General features: G+C 39.8%; 1 pseudogene; it reads right to left on the reverse strand.

Annotated features, from left to right (window-relative positions):
- Positions 1-9600: 9600 nt before the first annotated feature.
- On the reverse strand, positions 9601-10270 carry LOC116576275 (annotated as a pseudogene).
- Positions 10271-17318: the final 7048 nt, after the last annotated feature.

Genomic DNA, 17318 nt, shown 5'->3' on the forward strand with positions numbered 1-17318 from the left:
TTTCCTTGGTTCTAAGATTTGCAAGTTGTGTCATTACATGCCTGGGCCTTGGTCTGCCCTCATTGATCTTCAGGGGTGTCCTCTCTGTCACTAGGACATGATTGTTTGTTTCATTTGCTAGATTAGGGAAGTACTTGGCTAAGATTTGGTCAAATATATCTTCTAGTCCACTCTCTCTCTCTCTTCACCCCTTAGTGGTCCCCAAAATTCTGACAGTGGAACATTTCTTTTTTAAAAAAGATTTTATTTATTTATTTGATAGACAGAGATCACAAGTAGGCAGAGAGGCAGAGAGAGACGGAGAAGCAGGCTATCCGCTGAGCAGAGAGCCATGCGGGACTCAATCCCAGGACCCTGGGATCATGACCTGAGCCAAAGGCATAGGCTTCAACCCGTGACAGTGGAACATTTCATGCTGTCATTCAGGTTTCTAAATTTGTTTTCAAGGATTCTAAACTGTTTGTTCCTGATCCTTCTTTTCTATCAGTTTGTCTTCAAGATCACTAATTTGTTCTTCTGCCTCATTTACCCTAAATATTAGAATATCTAAATGAGATTGTATCTCTTTGATAGCATTTTTAAGTTCTGCCAAATCTGTTCTCACTTCTGCCCTTAACAAATCTATGTTGCCATCAATAGTTTTCTCCAATCTGACTATTGTCTTCTTAACTGCTACCCTAAAGTCAATTTATGACATGTGGCTTAGATCCATATCCGTTAGAGGTGCTGGAGAGGACACTGTGTCTGGGATTGTTCTTTGTTGTCATTCTGTTGAGTTGTGGTTAAGGGGAGGCCACCAGCCTTTCTGACAAGGGCCTAAACTCTCTCTGTGTGTTTTTGAACACTGTAGAAGGTACATTTTTGTTTGATGAAGTTTCATAGACACATGCCTATGAACTCTCACTGCACACAGTATTGAAGTTTTTATGATTCTTTGTGACTTTGCCTGCTGGTTGCCCTGAACCATATCAATGTCTGCTACATCATAGATACTTGAGATGCATCCATGGCCAACAAATCACCTTTAAGTTTTGTTTTTTTTTTTATGTTCTCCAGTTTGATTTCACTTCATATCATTACATTTTCTTCTCTTAATTCCAATATATTCTCTTATCCAGTGTAATTTCATTTTTCTCTCTTAATTCCAGTATAATTCAATGCATTATTCCTAGCTCATCAGGATCAGGGTACTCTTAATTCCCTTCACACAGTTTGCCCATCCTTCCACCCAGCTCCACTTTGATAACCATCTCTTTGTTCTCTATGACAAATAGCCTTGTGAAACACTGCATGCTTTGAACTTTTCACTATGTGTCATAGCATCTCTTCTGGAATCCACCCCCACCACAAGGAGGACTCAGTGCAATACCTATGCAATGGAATCTGAATTCTGAGTTTTCTCTCTGGGATTCTGGAAGATCCAATTCTTCATGATCACAAAGGATCTATGTCTTAATATTGTTGTTCTCAAAAACAAATCCCTTCAAAAGACACACCATTACCAGGACTGTGTCATTTTTCATGTCATCTTTGTGGATGGAACCATAAGAAATGTGAGTCTAATTTCAAATTCAGAGCATCAATCGCTCCATTCAAAACCTCTCATAGGAACTGGTGGGGTTTGTTTTGTTTTGGTTTGGTTTGGTTTGGTTTCACTGAACAACCCTCTGCCTGAGTTATGATAATTGTATTCTGAAATTGTGATTTTTTTTTTTTCAATTTAGATGCTCTTGTTTTTCTTTGAAATTGAAACATGGAAATCCTCCTGATTATTTCAGTGGGTCTTATACTTAGAATACTCACTAGTAGAATTAATCTCCTTGTTCATTTCCCATAGTTCAGAGGCCTCAACATGAGGGGACAACATTCCATACTCCATTCTGGGGTTTACTTTCTGTTATGATGATGTACACTTAATCACACTGTAAGAGCTTTCTTGAGAGAAAGTTGACAATGTAGGTCACTTTTAAGGTGTGCAGTTTCATATTTGTTGTTTGTGGGTTTTTATTAGCATATTCACAGAATTGTGCAAATCACAACAATGGGTTCCAGATGCTGTATATTATCCCTGCACCAGAAATCCCTCACAGATGTTTCCCCTAACCTCTAAGGCCCAGGGAAACAGGAATGTATTTTGTCTTTCAAAGGATTTGCTTATTTAGACCCTTTGGTATAAATGGAATAATGCAGACTGTTTGTGCCTGCCTTTTTTATTTAGCATAATGTTTTCAAGGCCCATTGATGTGGTAGCATGAATGGGTTCTTTGTGCCTTTTATTTGGCTGGTCAGTATTCCACTATATCAATACTGCACAGTTTGTTCCTCAGTGGAAGAACATTTGGGTTGATTTCACTTTTGGATGATTATGTATAATGCTTCTAGAAACATTCATGGGCAAGATTTTGTGTGGCCATATGCTATCAGTTCTTATAGGTATGTCCCTAGGAGGGAGCTGTTGGGTCACGTGATACCTGAGTTGTACTATTTGAATTCCTGCAAGACTCCTTCCCAAATTACAGTACCCTTTTCCATTCCTGCCAGCAATGCATGGGGGCTCCAATTTCTCCACATACTTGCCAATGCTTATCTGCCTTTTGGATGAGAGATGTCCTGCGGGTATGAAATGACAGGTCACCCTGATTGGGCCTTGGATTTCTTTCATAGCCAACTATTTTTTAAATATCATTTTTTTTTTTTTTTGGACAGAGAGAAAGATCACAAGTAGGCAGAGAGGTAGCCAGAGAGAGAGGGGGAAGCAGGCTTCCTTTTGAGCAGAGAGCCTGATGTGGGACTTGATCCCAGGACCCTGAGATCATGATCTGAGCTGAAAACAGAGGCTTAACCCACTGAGACACCCAGGTGTCCCATGGCCAACTATTTTTTACTTCTGCTCACGTGCTTCATGTCTTTGGAAAAGTCTTAGAAAAGTGAAACACATAGTTGCAATTTAGTTGGACCTCAAGCAGGCAGGGGGCCATGTGACTGCATCATTAAAAACCAGCAGGCATTTTAGCATTTGCCCCTTTCTAGATTGACTATTTCTCATTGATTAGATTTTCTCAAATTAAAAGTGTAAGATTATGTTTCTATCATTTACCTGTTGCTTTCCTTTGTTCAGCAGGAATGTGGTGTAGCTGCTCAGTCCACATTCTTATGCTCAGATTCTTCAGGGCCTCGCTGTACCTTGTGGAAAAAATGCTCTCCCAGATGAGAACAGAAATGGGTCCTTGTGACAGAAACTACTCAGCATTCCCAGCCAGGAGGCCTGCAGCTGCATCAACAAATCCAAAACATTGAGATTCTTGTGGCCAAATACCTAGAATTCCAAATCAGTTAGAATGTAGGAAGAGTCTACATGGGTTCTCTTCAGTTGGATCATGTTTGTTGCTGGTTCCATTATGCTGCCCACTTTAAGAAGAAACCATATCCCTGTGAGAGATTTACGAATTTAGATTTGAGGGGAGGAGGATACATGGACTTGTGCCTCGAGACAGTGTTATGCTCCTTCAGAATGACCCATCACCCTTCAGGTGAGCAAAAAGCTGGAAAGAACCAAATAAGTTTGACTTCGTTCACTGCTAAGCTCCAAGGCTAAAGGGGAAAGTGACCTCCAGACACCCTGTTCACAAATCCATTAGTAGATACAAGCATGTGCAGTGTTTTATGGAAAAAGTGCAGAAGAGTCTAGGGGTATCCCAGTCATGCACCTTAATGTATGAGTGGAGGATAAGATTCCTTAACACAGCAACATTTAAGGTAGATGATGAGTTTCATGGTCTTATCATTATTCTCAAAGACCTGTACTCTTCAGGCACCACATAGTGATGGAAGCAGGAGGCCAACATATGCTGACTTGCGTTGGCCCTGTTCAGAGAGATATGTATCACAGATTTTGGAGTGGTAATCCCACTAGCGGCAATGTTTTAAACTGGTATGTGCATGTGGAAATTTAAAAATCTTGTTGCTATTTCTATCCCTTTCCTTCTTTGTGTGTGTGTGTGTGGGGGGGGTTGTTGATTACATTTACACCAACGTAACATAAAAGTGGTTCTTTTATTTTAATTTTTAATAACATATAATGTATTATTAGCCCCAGGGGTACAGGTCTGTGAATCACCAGGTTTACACACTTCACAGCGCTCACCATAGCACATATCTTCTCCAAAGTCTATAATCCCACCACCCTCTTCCTACCCCCCACCCCCGGCAGCCCTCAGTTTGTTTTGTGAGATTAGGAGTCTCTTATGGTTTGTCTCCCTCCTGATCCCATCTTGTTTCAATTATTCTTTTTTAACCCCCCAACGCCCCCCCCCCCACGTTGCATCTCAACTTCCTCCTATCAGGGAGATCATATTATTGTCTTTCTCCGGTTGACTTATTTCTCTAAGCATAATACCCTCTAGCTCCATCCACGTTGTCACAAATGACAAGATTTCATTTTTTAAGGCTGCATTATATATATGTATATGTATGTGTATATATATATATATATACCACATCTTCTTGATCCATTCATCTGTTGATGGACATCTAGGTTCTTTCCACAGTTTGGCTATTGTACACATTGCTGCTATAAACATTCGGGTGCACATGCCCCTTCGGATCACTATGTTTGTATCTTTAGGGTAAATAACCAGTAGTGTAATTGCTGGGTCGTAGGGTAGTTCTATTTTCAACATTTTGAGGAACCTCCAAGCTGTTTTCCAGAGTGGTTGCACCAGCTTGCATTCCCACCTACAGTGTAGGAGGGTTCCCCTTTCTTTACATCCTCGCCAGCATCTGTCATTTCCTGACTTGTTAATTTTAGCCATTCTGACTGGTGTGAGGTGATATCTCATTGTGGTTTTGATTTGTATTTCCCTGATGTCGAGTGATATGGAGCACTTTTTCATGTGTCTGTTGGCATCTGGATATCTTCTTTGCAGAAATGTCTGTTCATGTCCTCTGCCCATTTCTTGATTGGATTATTTGTTCTTTGGGTGTTGAGTTTGCTAAGTTCTTTATAGATTTTGGACACTAGCCCTTTATCTGATATGTTGTTTGCAAATATCTTCTCCCATTCTGTCAGTTGTCTTTTGGTTTTGTTATCTGTTTCCTTTGTTGTGAAAAAGCTTTTGATCTTGATGAAATCCCAATAGTTCATTTTTGCCCTTGCTTCCCTTGCCTTTGGCAATATTCCTAGGAAGATGTTGTTGCAGCTGAGCTCGAAGAGGTTGTTGCCTGTGTTCTCCTCAAGGATTTTGATGGATTCCTTTCTCACATTGAGGTCCTTCCTCCATTTTGAGTCTATTTTCATGTGTGGTCGAAGGAAATCATCCAGTTTCATTTTTCTGCATGGGGCTGTCCAATTTTCCCAACACCATTTGTTGAAGAGGCTGTCTTTTTTCCATTGGACGTTCTTTCCTGCTTTGTCGAAGATTAGTTGACCCTAGAGTTGAGGGTCTATTTCTGGGCTCTCTATTCTGTTCTGTGTGTCTATGTGTCTGTGTGTCTGTTGATCTATGATCTATGATCTATTGATCTATGTGTCAGTTTTTGTGCCAGTACCATGCTGTCTTGATACAGCTTTGTAATAGAGCTTGAAGTCCGGAATTGTGATGCCACCAACTTTGGCTTTCTTTTTCAATATTCCTTTGGCTATTCGAGGTCTTTTCTGGTTCCATATAAATTTTAGGGTTATTTGTTCCATTTCTTTGAAAAAGATGTATGGTATTTTGATAGGAATTGCATTAAATGTGTAGATTGCTTTAGGTAGCATAGACATTTTCACAATATTTATTCTTCCAATCCAGGAGCATGGAACATTTTTCCATTTCTTTGTGTCTTCCTCAATTTCTTTTATGAGTACTTTATAGTTTTCTGATACAGATTCTTAGCCTCTTTGGTTAGGTTTATTCCTAGGTATCTTATAGTTTTGGGTGTAATTGTAAATGGGATTGACTCTTTAATTTCTCTTTCTTGTCTTGTTGTTGGTGCAGAGAAATGCAACTGATTTCTGTGCATTGATTTTATATCCTGACACTTTACTGAATTCCTGTATAAGTGATAGCAGTTTTGGAGTGGAGTCTTTTGGGTTTTCCACATATAGTATCATATCATCTGCAAAGAGTGATAGTTTGACTTCTTCTTTGCCGATTTGGATGCCTTTAATTTCTTTTGTTGTCTGATTGCTGAGGCTAGGACTTCTAGTACTATGTTGAATAGCAGTGGTGATAATGGACATCCCTGCCGTGTTCCTGACCTTAGCAGAAAAGCTTTCAGTTTTTCTCCTTTGAGAATGATATTTGCGGTGGATTTTTTCATAGATGGCTTTGATAATATTGAGGTATGTGCCCTCTACCCCTACACTTTGAAGAGTTTTGATCAGGAAGGGATGCTGTACTTTGTCAAATGTTTTTTCAGTGTCTATTGAGAGTATCATATGGTTCTTGTTCTTTCTTTTATCAATGTGTTGTATCAAATTGATTGATTTGGGGATGTTGAACCAACCTTGCTGCCTGGGAATAAATCCCACTTGGTCATGGTGAATAATCCTTTTAATGTACTGTTGAATCCTACTGGCTAGTATTTTGGTGAGAATTTTCGCATCTGTGTTCATCAAGGATATTGGTCTGTAGTTCTCTTTTTTGATGGGATCCTTGTCTGGTTTTGGGATCAAGGTGATGCTGGCCTCATAAAATGAGTTTGGAAGTTTTCCTTCCATTTTATTTTTTGGAACAGTTTCAGGAGAATAGGAATTAGTTCTTCTTTAAATGTTTGGTAGAATTCCCCTGGGAAGCCATCTGACCCTGGGCTTTTGTTTGTTTGGAAATTTTTGATGACTGTTTCAATCTCCTTACTGGTTATGGGTCTGTTCACGTTTTCTATTTCTTCCTGGTTCAGTTGTGGTAGTTTATATGTCTCTAGGAATGTATCCATTTCTTCCAAATTGTCAAATTTGTTGGTGTAGAGTTGCTCATAGTATGTTCTTATAATTGTCTGTATTTCTTTGGTTAGTTGTGATCTCCCTCATTTCATTTATTATTTTACTTATTTGGGTAAATAAATAAAATTAGTTGTGATCTCCCTCATTTCATTTATTATTTTATTTATTTGGGTACTTTCTCTTTTCTTTCTTTTTTTTTTTAAATTTTTTATTTTTTATAAACATATATTTTTATCCCCAGGGGTACAGGTCTGTGAATCACCAGGTTTACACACTTCACAGCACTCACCAAAGCACATACCCTCCCCAATGTCCATAATCCCACCGCCTTCTCCCAAACCCCCTCCCCCCAGCAACCCTCAGTTTGTTTTGTGAGATTAAGAGTCACTTACGGTTTGTCTCCCTCCTAATCCCATCTTGTTTCATTTATTCTTCTCCTACCCCTTAACCCCCATGTTGCATCTCCACTCCCTCATATCAGGGAGATCATATGATAGCTGTCTTTCTCTGCTTGACTTATTTCGCTAAGCATGATACGCTCTAGTTCCATCCATGTTGTCACAAATGGCAAGATTTCATTTCTTTTGATGGCTGCATAGTATTCCATTGTGTATATATACCACATCTTCTTGATCCATTCATCTGTTGATGGACATCTAGGTTCTTTCCATAGTTTGGCTATTGTGGACATTGCTGCTATAAACATTCGGGTGCACGTGCCCCTTTGGATCACTACGTTTGTATCTTTAGGGTAAATGCCCAATATTTTCTTTTCTTTTTGATAAGTCTGGCCAAGGGTTTATCAATCTTATTAATTCTTTCAAAGAACCAGCTCCTAGTTTTGTTGATTTGTTCTATTTTTTGTTTGTTTGTTTGTTTCTGTTTCATTGATTTCTGCTCTGATCTTTATGACTTCTCTTATCCTGCTGGGTTTAGGGTTTCTTTCTTGTTCTTTCTCCAGCTCCTTTAGGTTTAGGGTTAGGTTGAGTACTTAAGACCTTTCTTGTTTCTTGAGAAAGGCTTGTACCGCTATATAGTTTCCTCTCAGGACTGCCTTTGCTGTGTCCCACAGAGTTTGAACCGTTGTGTTTTCATTATCATTTGTTTCCATGAATTTTTTCAATTCTTCTTTAATTTCCTGGTTGACCCATTCATTCTTTAGAAGGATGATGTTTAGTCTCCATGTATTTGGGTTCTTTCCAAGTTTCCTCTTGTGATTGAGTTATAGCTTCAGAGCATTGTGGTCTGAAAATATGGAGGGAATGATCCCAATCTTTTGATACCGGTTGAGACCTGATTTAGGACCCAGGATGTGATCTATTCTGGAAAATGTTCCATGTGCACTAGAGAAAAATGTGTATTCTGTTGCTTTGGGATGAAATGTTCTGAATGTATCTGTGGTGTCCATCTGGTCCAGTGTGTCATTTAAGGCCTTTATTTCCTTGTTGATCTTTTGCTTGGATGATCTGTCCATTTCAGTGAGGGGAGTGTTAAAGTCCCCTACTATTATTGTATTATTGTTGATGTATTTCTTTGATTTTTTTTTATTAATTGTTTTATATAGTTGGCTGCTCCCTCGTTAGGGCCATAGATATTTAAAATTGTTAGATCTTCTTGTTGGACAGATCCTGTGAGTATGATAAAGTGTCCTTCCTCATCTCTTATTATAGTCTTTGGCTTAAAATCTATTTGATCTGATATAAGGATTGCCACCCCTGCTTTCTTCTGATGTCCATTAGCATGGCAAATTGTTTCCCACCTCCTCACTTTAAATCTGGAGATGTCTTCAGGTCTGAAATGAGTTTCTTGTAGGCAACATATAGATGGGTTTTTGTTTTTTTATCCATTCTGATACCCTATGTCTTTTGATTGGGGCATTTAGCCCATTAACATTCAGGGTAACTATTGTGAGATACGAATTTAGTACCATTGTATTGCCTGTAAGGTGACTGTTACTGTATATTGTCTCTGTTCCTTTCTGATCTACTACTTTTAGCCTCTCTCTTTGCTTAGAGAACCCCTTTCAATATTTCCTGTAGAGCTGGTTTGGTGTTTGCAAATTCTTTCAGTTTTTGTTTGTCCTGGAAGCTTTTTATCTCTCCTTCTATTTTCAATGATAGCCTAGCTGGATATAGTATTCTTGGCTGCATGTTTTTCTCATTTAGTGCTCTGAATATATCATGCCAGCTCTTTCTGGCCTGCCAGGTCTCTGTGGATAAGTCTGCTGCCAATCTAATATTTTTACCATTGTATGTTACAGACTTCTTTTCCTGGGCTGCTTTCAGGATTTTCTCTTTGTCACTAAGACTTGTAAATTTTACCACTAGGTGCCTGGGTGTGGAGCTATTCTTGTTGATTTTGAGGGGGGTTCTCTGCACCTTCTGGGTTTTGATGCTTGTTCCCTTTGCCATATTAGGGAAATTCTCTCCAATAATTCTCTCCAATAGACCTTCTGCTCCCCTCTCTCTTTCTTCTTCTTCTGGAATCCCAATTATTCTAATGTTGTTTCATCTCATGGTGTCACTTATCTCTCGAATTCTCCCCTCGTGGTCCAATAGCTGTTTGTCCCGCTTTTGCTCAGCTTCTTTATTCTCTGTCATTTGGTCTTCTGTATTGCAAATTCTTTCTTCTGCCTCAGTTATCCTAGCAGTGAGCACCTCCATTTTTTTTTGTTGTTATAGCACAACTTATATATTTCAAATGGACAAAAAATTAGTATCGTTTACAGTATCTTAAGATAAATTGCCTTTGAATGGGAGCTTCCTTTCCAGTACTTTGAGGTCTACAAGACGTATCTAGAAAATGTACTACTGTGGAAAATGACTGCTTAAATCGAATGGGGGAGGGGGGCGGGCCTGTGGTTTCTCTTTTTGATTAATTGCTGTAACACTGTCCTTCAGCGGCTGAGGGAGTTTCATGTTTTCTTTAGACATCATTAGGCGCCGGAGCTCTTGCAGGACAACTTTGTTGCTATATGAATTCTGCCATTTTGCTAGCACTGATATGATATGGCTCTTGGGTCCACCACTCCATTAGAACTATTAACTCCATTCATATTCATTTTTGTTACAAATCTTACAAAGGGGGGTGCTTCTGGCTATTTAGGTCCACATTCTATTTTAAGGCTGTATATTCGGTTTTCATAAATTGTTCTTGGAGGCCCAATTATCATCCCTGTCCATCTTGTAAGTGTCATGTCTTCGTCATCTTCTAGACCCCAGCTAACTGTGCCATCTCCTACTCCTTTCTGGCCTTCTTCCAGTTCTTCCAACAGTCGAAAATTGCGAGGGACCTTTACTCCCAAGCCCGTGGTGGCTGCCATCTTGCGTCGCTGTCACTCGAAGGCCGGCCCCTTCTTCCTAGCACCTCCATTTTTTATTGCACCTCATTAATAGCTTTTTTTATTTCAACTTGGTTAGATTTTAGTTCTTTTATTTCTCCAGAAAGGGCTTTTATATCTCCCAAGAGGGTTTCTCTAATATCTTCCATGCCTTTTTCGAGCCCGGCTAGAACCTTGAGAATCATCATTCTGAACTCTATAGCTGACATATTACCAATGTCTGTATTGATTAGGTCCCTAGCCTTCAGTACTGCCTCTTGTTCTTCTTTTTTTTTTTTGTGGTGAATTTTTCTGCCTTGTCATTTTGTCCAGATAAGAGTATATGAAGGAGCAAGTAAAATACTAAGAGGTTGGCAAAGACCCCAGGAAAATACGCTTTAACCAAATCAGAAGAGACACCAAATCGTGGGGGGGAGAAAGGGGACAAAAAGAGGTTCAGAAAAAAAAAAAGAAACAATTAAAAAAAGAAAACGAATAAAGAAAAAATATAAGAAAGAAAAAAAATATATATGGTAGATAAACTAGTTTAAAAACATTAGAAAAGAAAAGGGTAAGAGTTTAAAAAAAATTAGCAGCAGAAGAAAAAAGAATTGAAAAAAAAATTAAATTAACTGCAAGACTAATGAATCATGGGGAGAAAGCCATGAGTTCAGTGCTTTGTTTTCTCCTCCTCTGGAATTCCGCTGCTCTCCTTGGTATTGAACCTGCACTCCTTGGTAGGTGAACTTGGTCCTGGCTGGATTTTTTGTTGCTCTTCTGGGGGAGGGGCCTGTTGTAGTGATTCACAAGTGTCTTTGCCCCAGGCGGAATTGCACCGTCCTTACCAGGGGTCGGGCTGAGTAATCCGCTCGGCATCGCTTTCCGGAGCTTTTGTTCCCTGAACACTTTCCGTAGAGTTCCGGAGGACGGAAATGAAAATGGCGGCCTCCCAGTCTCTGGCCCATAGGAGCAGAGAGCTCAGGGCCCCACTCCTCAGTGCGCCTTCAGAGAATAGTGCCCAATTACTCCCGTCTCCCTGGCCTCTGGCCACGCTCCAGGGTCACCGAGCCTGCGGCCCGTTCAAGGTAACCCCGAGCTGAGAGCTCACTCCTCGGCTCTGTCTCTGTAGCCGGCTTCCTTGTTCTAATACCTACAAGCTCTGCGACACTCAGACACCCCCGATCCTTCTGTGACCCTGCGGGACCTGGGGCCATGCTGACCCAGCGTGGGCTTCACCCCGGTTTAGCCTCTGGAGCGATGTCCCTCAGTGGAACAGACTTTTAAAAGTCCCGATTTTGTGCTCCATTGCTCTGCCACTTGCCGGGAGCCGCCCCCCCCCACCCCCGCAGTCTATCTTCCCGTTGTTTTGGATTCACTTTTCCTCCAGTCCTACCTTTCAGAAGGTGGTTGATTTTCTGTTTCTAGTGTTGCTGTTCTTCTCTTTGATCTCCCATTGGATTTGTGGGTGTTTGCAATCTTTAGATAAGCTATCTAGCTGATCTCCTGCTACCTGAAGTAGTCTCAGCCTGCTACTTCTCCGCCATCTTGATTCCTCCCCCACGTAGTCCACAAATTTTATAAAGGTGTACATACACTTTAATTTATTACAAAATATTTGAAAATTCTTTTGAGTGTTCTGTTTTTGATCCATGTGATGCTTAGTCTCCAAATATTTTGGAATTTTCTAGATATCTTTCTGTTATAGCCTTCTATGTTTATGTTCTTTGGGGTCTAAGAACATAATTTGTATGAGGTCTGTTGTACTAAATTTTATGAGGCATTTTTTTAAACCTCAGAATATGGTTATTCTGGTGACTGTTTCACTTGAGTTTGGGAAGACTTTGTATTCTCCTGTGGCTAGATACAACATTACATAATTGTCATTTAGATTCAGTTGATCAAAGGTACTGTTCAACTCATCTTTAAGGACTTTGTGCATGATGGCATGTATCAATTACTGAAAGAGCAGTGTTTCATGCTGAAATAGTGAATTTGGGTATCGAATGTCCGTCCATCAAGGGAATGGATTTTTCCATTTTTCTTTCCCATCATCAACAGTTGCTGTGTCGCATACATTGATGCTGTATTGTCAGATGCATGTAGGTGAAGGATTGTTCATGTCTTACAGGAGAATGGACCCCCTCCTCTTAGGTAACTCCTTTCTTTATCCCTGCTCATTTTCCTGGTTCTGAAGTCAGCTTTGTGTGAAATAAATGTAGCTACTATGGTTTACATTTCATTTGTGTTATCATGGTGGCATAATTTTTTCTCCTTTTTTCTTTTGTCTGTATTGTGATAATTAAAGTGTGTTCTGGTAGTTTCTTCATGGCTTCACCAACCATGAGGGTGGTACTTATGTCTTTAAAATCCATTTTGATGCTCTGTCTTTTTTTTTTTTTTAATATCCCCCATGGGACCAACTTGGATTGGATTTATTTGGATTTATTGCTTCTGGATTTGTTTGCTTGTACTAAGTCATAGTCTACAAAAGAGCAATTTTTAAAAATATTGAATTTTATCTTATTTTTTTCAGTGTTCTAAGATTCATTGTTTATGTACCACACCCAGTGCTCCATGCAATACATGCCCTCCTTAATACCCACCACCAGGCGCAGCCAAAACCCCACTCCCCTCCAAAACCTTCCAGTTGTTTCTCAGGATCCACAGTCTCTCATGGTTCATCTCCCTGTCCAATTTTCCCCACCTCACTTCTCCTCTCCTTCTTCCAATGTTCTCCATGTTATTCCTTGTACTCCACAAGTAAGGGAAACCATATGATCATTAACTCTCTCCACTTGATTTATTTCATTCAGAATAATCTCCTCCAGTCCCGTCCATGTTGATACAAAACTTGGGATTCATCCTTTATGATGGAGGAGTAATATTCCATTGGATATATGGACCATATCTTCTTTATCCTTTCATCTGTCGAAGGGCATCTTGGCTCTTTCCAGAGTTTGGCAACTGTGGCCATTGTTGCTATAAACATTGGGGTAAGATGGCCCTTCTTTCCAAAACATCCGTATCTGGGGTAACCATTCTAACTGGTGAAAGATGGTACCTGAATTTAGTTTTAATTTGAATATCCCTGGTGGCTAATGATGATGAACATTTTTTCATGTGTCTGTTAGCAATCTATACTTTCAATGCCATCCTGATCAAAATTCTACCAGTATTTTTCAAAGTGTGGGAGCAAACAAAATTTGTATGGAACCAGAAGAGACCCTGAATTTCTAAGGAAAAGTTGAAAAAGAAAAACAAAATTGAGAGCATGAAGTTGCCTGATTTGAAGCTTTACTACAAAGTTTTGATTACCAAGACAGCATGGTACTAGCACAAAAATAGACATACAGACCAGTGGAACAGAGTAGAGAGCTCAGATATGGACCTGCAACTCAAATAGTCAAATGGTGTTTGACAAAGCAGGAAAAAAATATCCAGGGGAAAACAGACAGTCTCTTCAATAAATGGTGCTGTGAAGATTGGACAGCAATATGGAGAAGAATGAAACTTGACCATTCTCTTACACCATACACAAAGATTAACACAAAATGGATAAAAGACCTCAACGTGAGCCAAGAAACTATCAAAATCCTAGAGAAGAACATAGGCAGTAACCTCTTTGACATTGACCACAGCGACTTCTTTCAAGACATGTCTCCAAAGGCAAAGGAGACAAAAGCGAAAAAGAACTTTGGTGATTTCATTAAGGCCAAAACCTTCTGCACAGCAAAGGAAACAGTCTACAAAACAAAGAGGCAACCCACGGAATGGGAGAAGATATTCACAAATGGCACTACAGAGAAAGGGCTGATATCCAAGATCTCTAAGGAACTCCTCAAACTCAACCCCCCCAAAAAACAGATAACACATCAAAAAATGGGCAGAATACATGAACAGACACTTCTCCAATGAAGACACACAAATGGCTAACAGACACATGAAAAAATTTCATCTTTAGCCATCGGGGAGAATCAAATCAAAACTACATTGAAGTACCACCTTAGACCAGTTAGAATGGCCAAAACTAACAAGATGGGAAACAACAAGTGTTGGAGAGGATGTGGAGAAAGGGGAACCCTCTTACACTGTTGGTGGGAGAGCATGTTGGTGCAGTCATTTTGGAATACAGTGTGAAGATTCCCTAAGAAATGAAAAATAGAGCTACCCTATGACCTTGCAATTGCACTACTGGGCATTTACCTCAAAGATACAGATGTCATGGAAGGAAGGGCCATCTATACCCCAATGTTCATAGCAGCAATGGCCACAGTTGCCAAACTCTGGAGAGAGCCAAGGTGCCCTTCAATAGATGAAAGGATAAAGAAGATATGGTCCATATATCCAATGGAGTATTATGCCTCCATTAGAAAGGATAAATACTCTTTTATTTACTGTATAAAGATGGTTCCTATTTATTTTATTTGTTTCGTTTTTTTCATATTTTTATTTAAATTTTAGCTAGGTAATGTATAGTGTGCCATATTGGTTTCAGGAGTAGAATTCAGTGATTCATCACTTGCACAAAATAATACTCTGTACTCATCATTTAAAGTGCCCTCCTTACTACCCTTCACCCATCCTCCCAGTCTCACCCACCTCCCTTTATCAACCCTCAGTTTTTCCTCTCTCTTTTTTTAAAGGTTTTATTTATTTGAGACAGAGAGGGGCACGCACACAAGTGGAGGGAGGAAGGGGCAAAGTAAGAGGGAGAAAGATAATCCCCGCTGAGCACAAAGTCAGATGCAAGATCCCATTACAGTACCCAGAGGCTATCCTTAACTGAATGAACCCAAGTGCCCCTTGTTCTCTATTGTTAAGAGTATCTTATGGTTTGTTTCGCTCTCTCTGCCCCCCCCAATATGGTCATATGTGGGTTTTTTTTTTTTTCTTAAATTCCACACATGGGTGAAATCAGATGGTATTTGTATTTCTTGGACTGATTTATTTTGCTTAACATAATACAATTGAGCTCCATCCACGTCATTGCAAATGACAAGATTTCATACTTCTGATAGCTGAGTATTATTCCACTGTAAATATATGCCACATCTTCTTTAGCCATTCACCAGTCAATGGACATTTGAGCTCTCTCCATAATTTAGCTAGCATTAATAATGCTGCCATAAATACTGGGTGCATGTACACCTTTGGGTCTGTATTTTTTTTTTTTTATCCTTTGAATAAACACCTAGTAGTGCAATTTCTGGATACAAAACCCACAGATTACCTCCCAGAATCCATTGTCACTCATGGTTCATTGCCTCCCAATTTCCCCCTTTCATTTTTCCTTCCTCTTCCTAATGTTCTCCATCCTACTCCTTGTATTCCACAAATAAGTGAAACGCATGATTGTGTTTCTCTGCTTGACTTACTTCATTTAACATAATCTTCTCCAGTTCTAGCCATGTTGATGCAAGTGTTGGGTATTCATCTTTTCTGATGGCTGAGTAATATTCCATTGTATATATGGATCACATCTTCTTTTTTTTTTTAATTTTTTCAGCATAACAGTATTCATTATTTTTTCACCACACCCAGTGCTCCATACAATCCCTGCCCTCTATAATATCCACCACCTGGTACCCCGACCTCCCACCCCACCGCCACTTCAAACCCCTCAGATTGTTTTTCAGAGTCCATAGTCTCTCATGATTCACCTCCTTTTCCAATTTACCCCAACCCCCTTCTAACTCCCCATGTCCTCCATGCTTTTTGTTATGCTCCACAAATAAGTGAAACCATATGATAATTGACTCTCTCTGCTTGACTTATTTCACTCAACATAATCTCTTCCAGTCCCGTCCATGTTGCTACAAAAGTTGGGTATTTGTCTTTTCTGATGGAGGCATAATACTCCATAGTGTATATGGACCACATCTTCCTTATCCATTCATCCGTTGAAGGGCATCTTGGTTCTATAATGAACTCCTCAAACTCAACACACACAAAACAGACAATCATATCAAAAAATGGGCAGAAGATATGGACAGACACTTCTCCAATAAAGACATACAAATGGCTATCAGACACATGAAAAAATGTTCATCATCACTAGCCCTCAGGGAGATTCAAATTAAAGCCACATTGAAATATCACCTTACACCAGTTAGAATGGCCAAAATTAGCAAGACAGGAAACAACATGTGTTGGAGAGGATGTGGAGAAAGGGGAACCCTCTTACACTGTTGGTGGGAATGCAAGTTGGTGCAGCCTCTTTGGAGAACAGTGTGGAGATTCTTCAAGAAATTAAAAATAGAACTTCCCTCTGACCCTGCCATTGCACTACTGGGTATTTACCCCAAAGATACAGATGTAGTGAAAAGAAGGGCCATCTGTACCCCAATGTTTATAGCAGCAATGGGCACGGTCGCCAAACTATGGACCACATCTTCTTTATCCATTCATCTCCTGAAGGGCATCTCAGCTCCTTCCACTGTTTGGCTCTCATAGACATTGCTGCTATGAGCATTGCGGTGCATGTGGCTCTTATTTTCACTACCTCTGTATCTTTGGTGTAAATACCCAGTAATGCGATTTCTGGGTCATAGGATAGCTCTGGTTGTAGCTTTTTGAGGAACCTACATAATGTTTTCCAAAGTGGTTGTGCCACCTTCCATTCCCACCAACAGCATAAGAGGGTTCCTCTTTCTCCACAACCTACCCTTCTTTCCACTGATAAATGCACTTTAAATTGGCAACACCCTCTTCTTTATATGATCATGTTCACTTGTAATTTGGTTGGGGGCTGGGCACATGACTTCCATGGCAAGTTCTCACAGCCACAGGATCAGAACGGGTGTGATTAAGTTTAAGATTAGGAGCCAGAGCACACATAGAATCCCACAGTGTTGCTTATCTGAAATATGTTTGGAAAGAACCAATTATGTGTTTTTTACCCAACGCTGGTGAACACATATTCTTTCTTCATTACTCAGAGAATAACCATTCTTCCATATACAGAAAGAGAAGGGAAGATGTTCCGGGAATTCACACAAATGAGCTAACCTAGAGCATAGATTTGCTGTGTACAGGGGGAAAATAAACATACATCATACAGAGTGTAAGAAAATA

This window comes from Mustela erminea, chromosome 1 (genome assembly GCF_009829155.1).
Source record: "Mustela erminea isolate mMusErm1 chromosome 1, mMusErm1.Pri, whole genome shotgun sequence".
NCBI classification, from domain to species: Eukaryota; Metazoa; Chordata; class Mammalia; order Carnivora; family Mustelidae; genus Mustela; species Mustela erminea.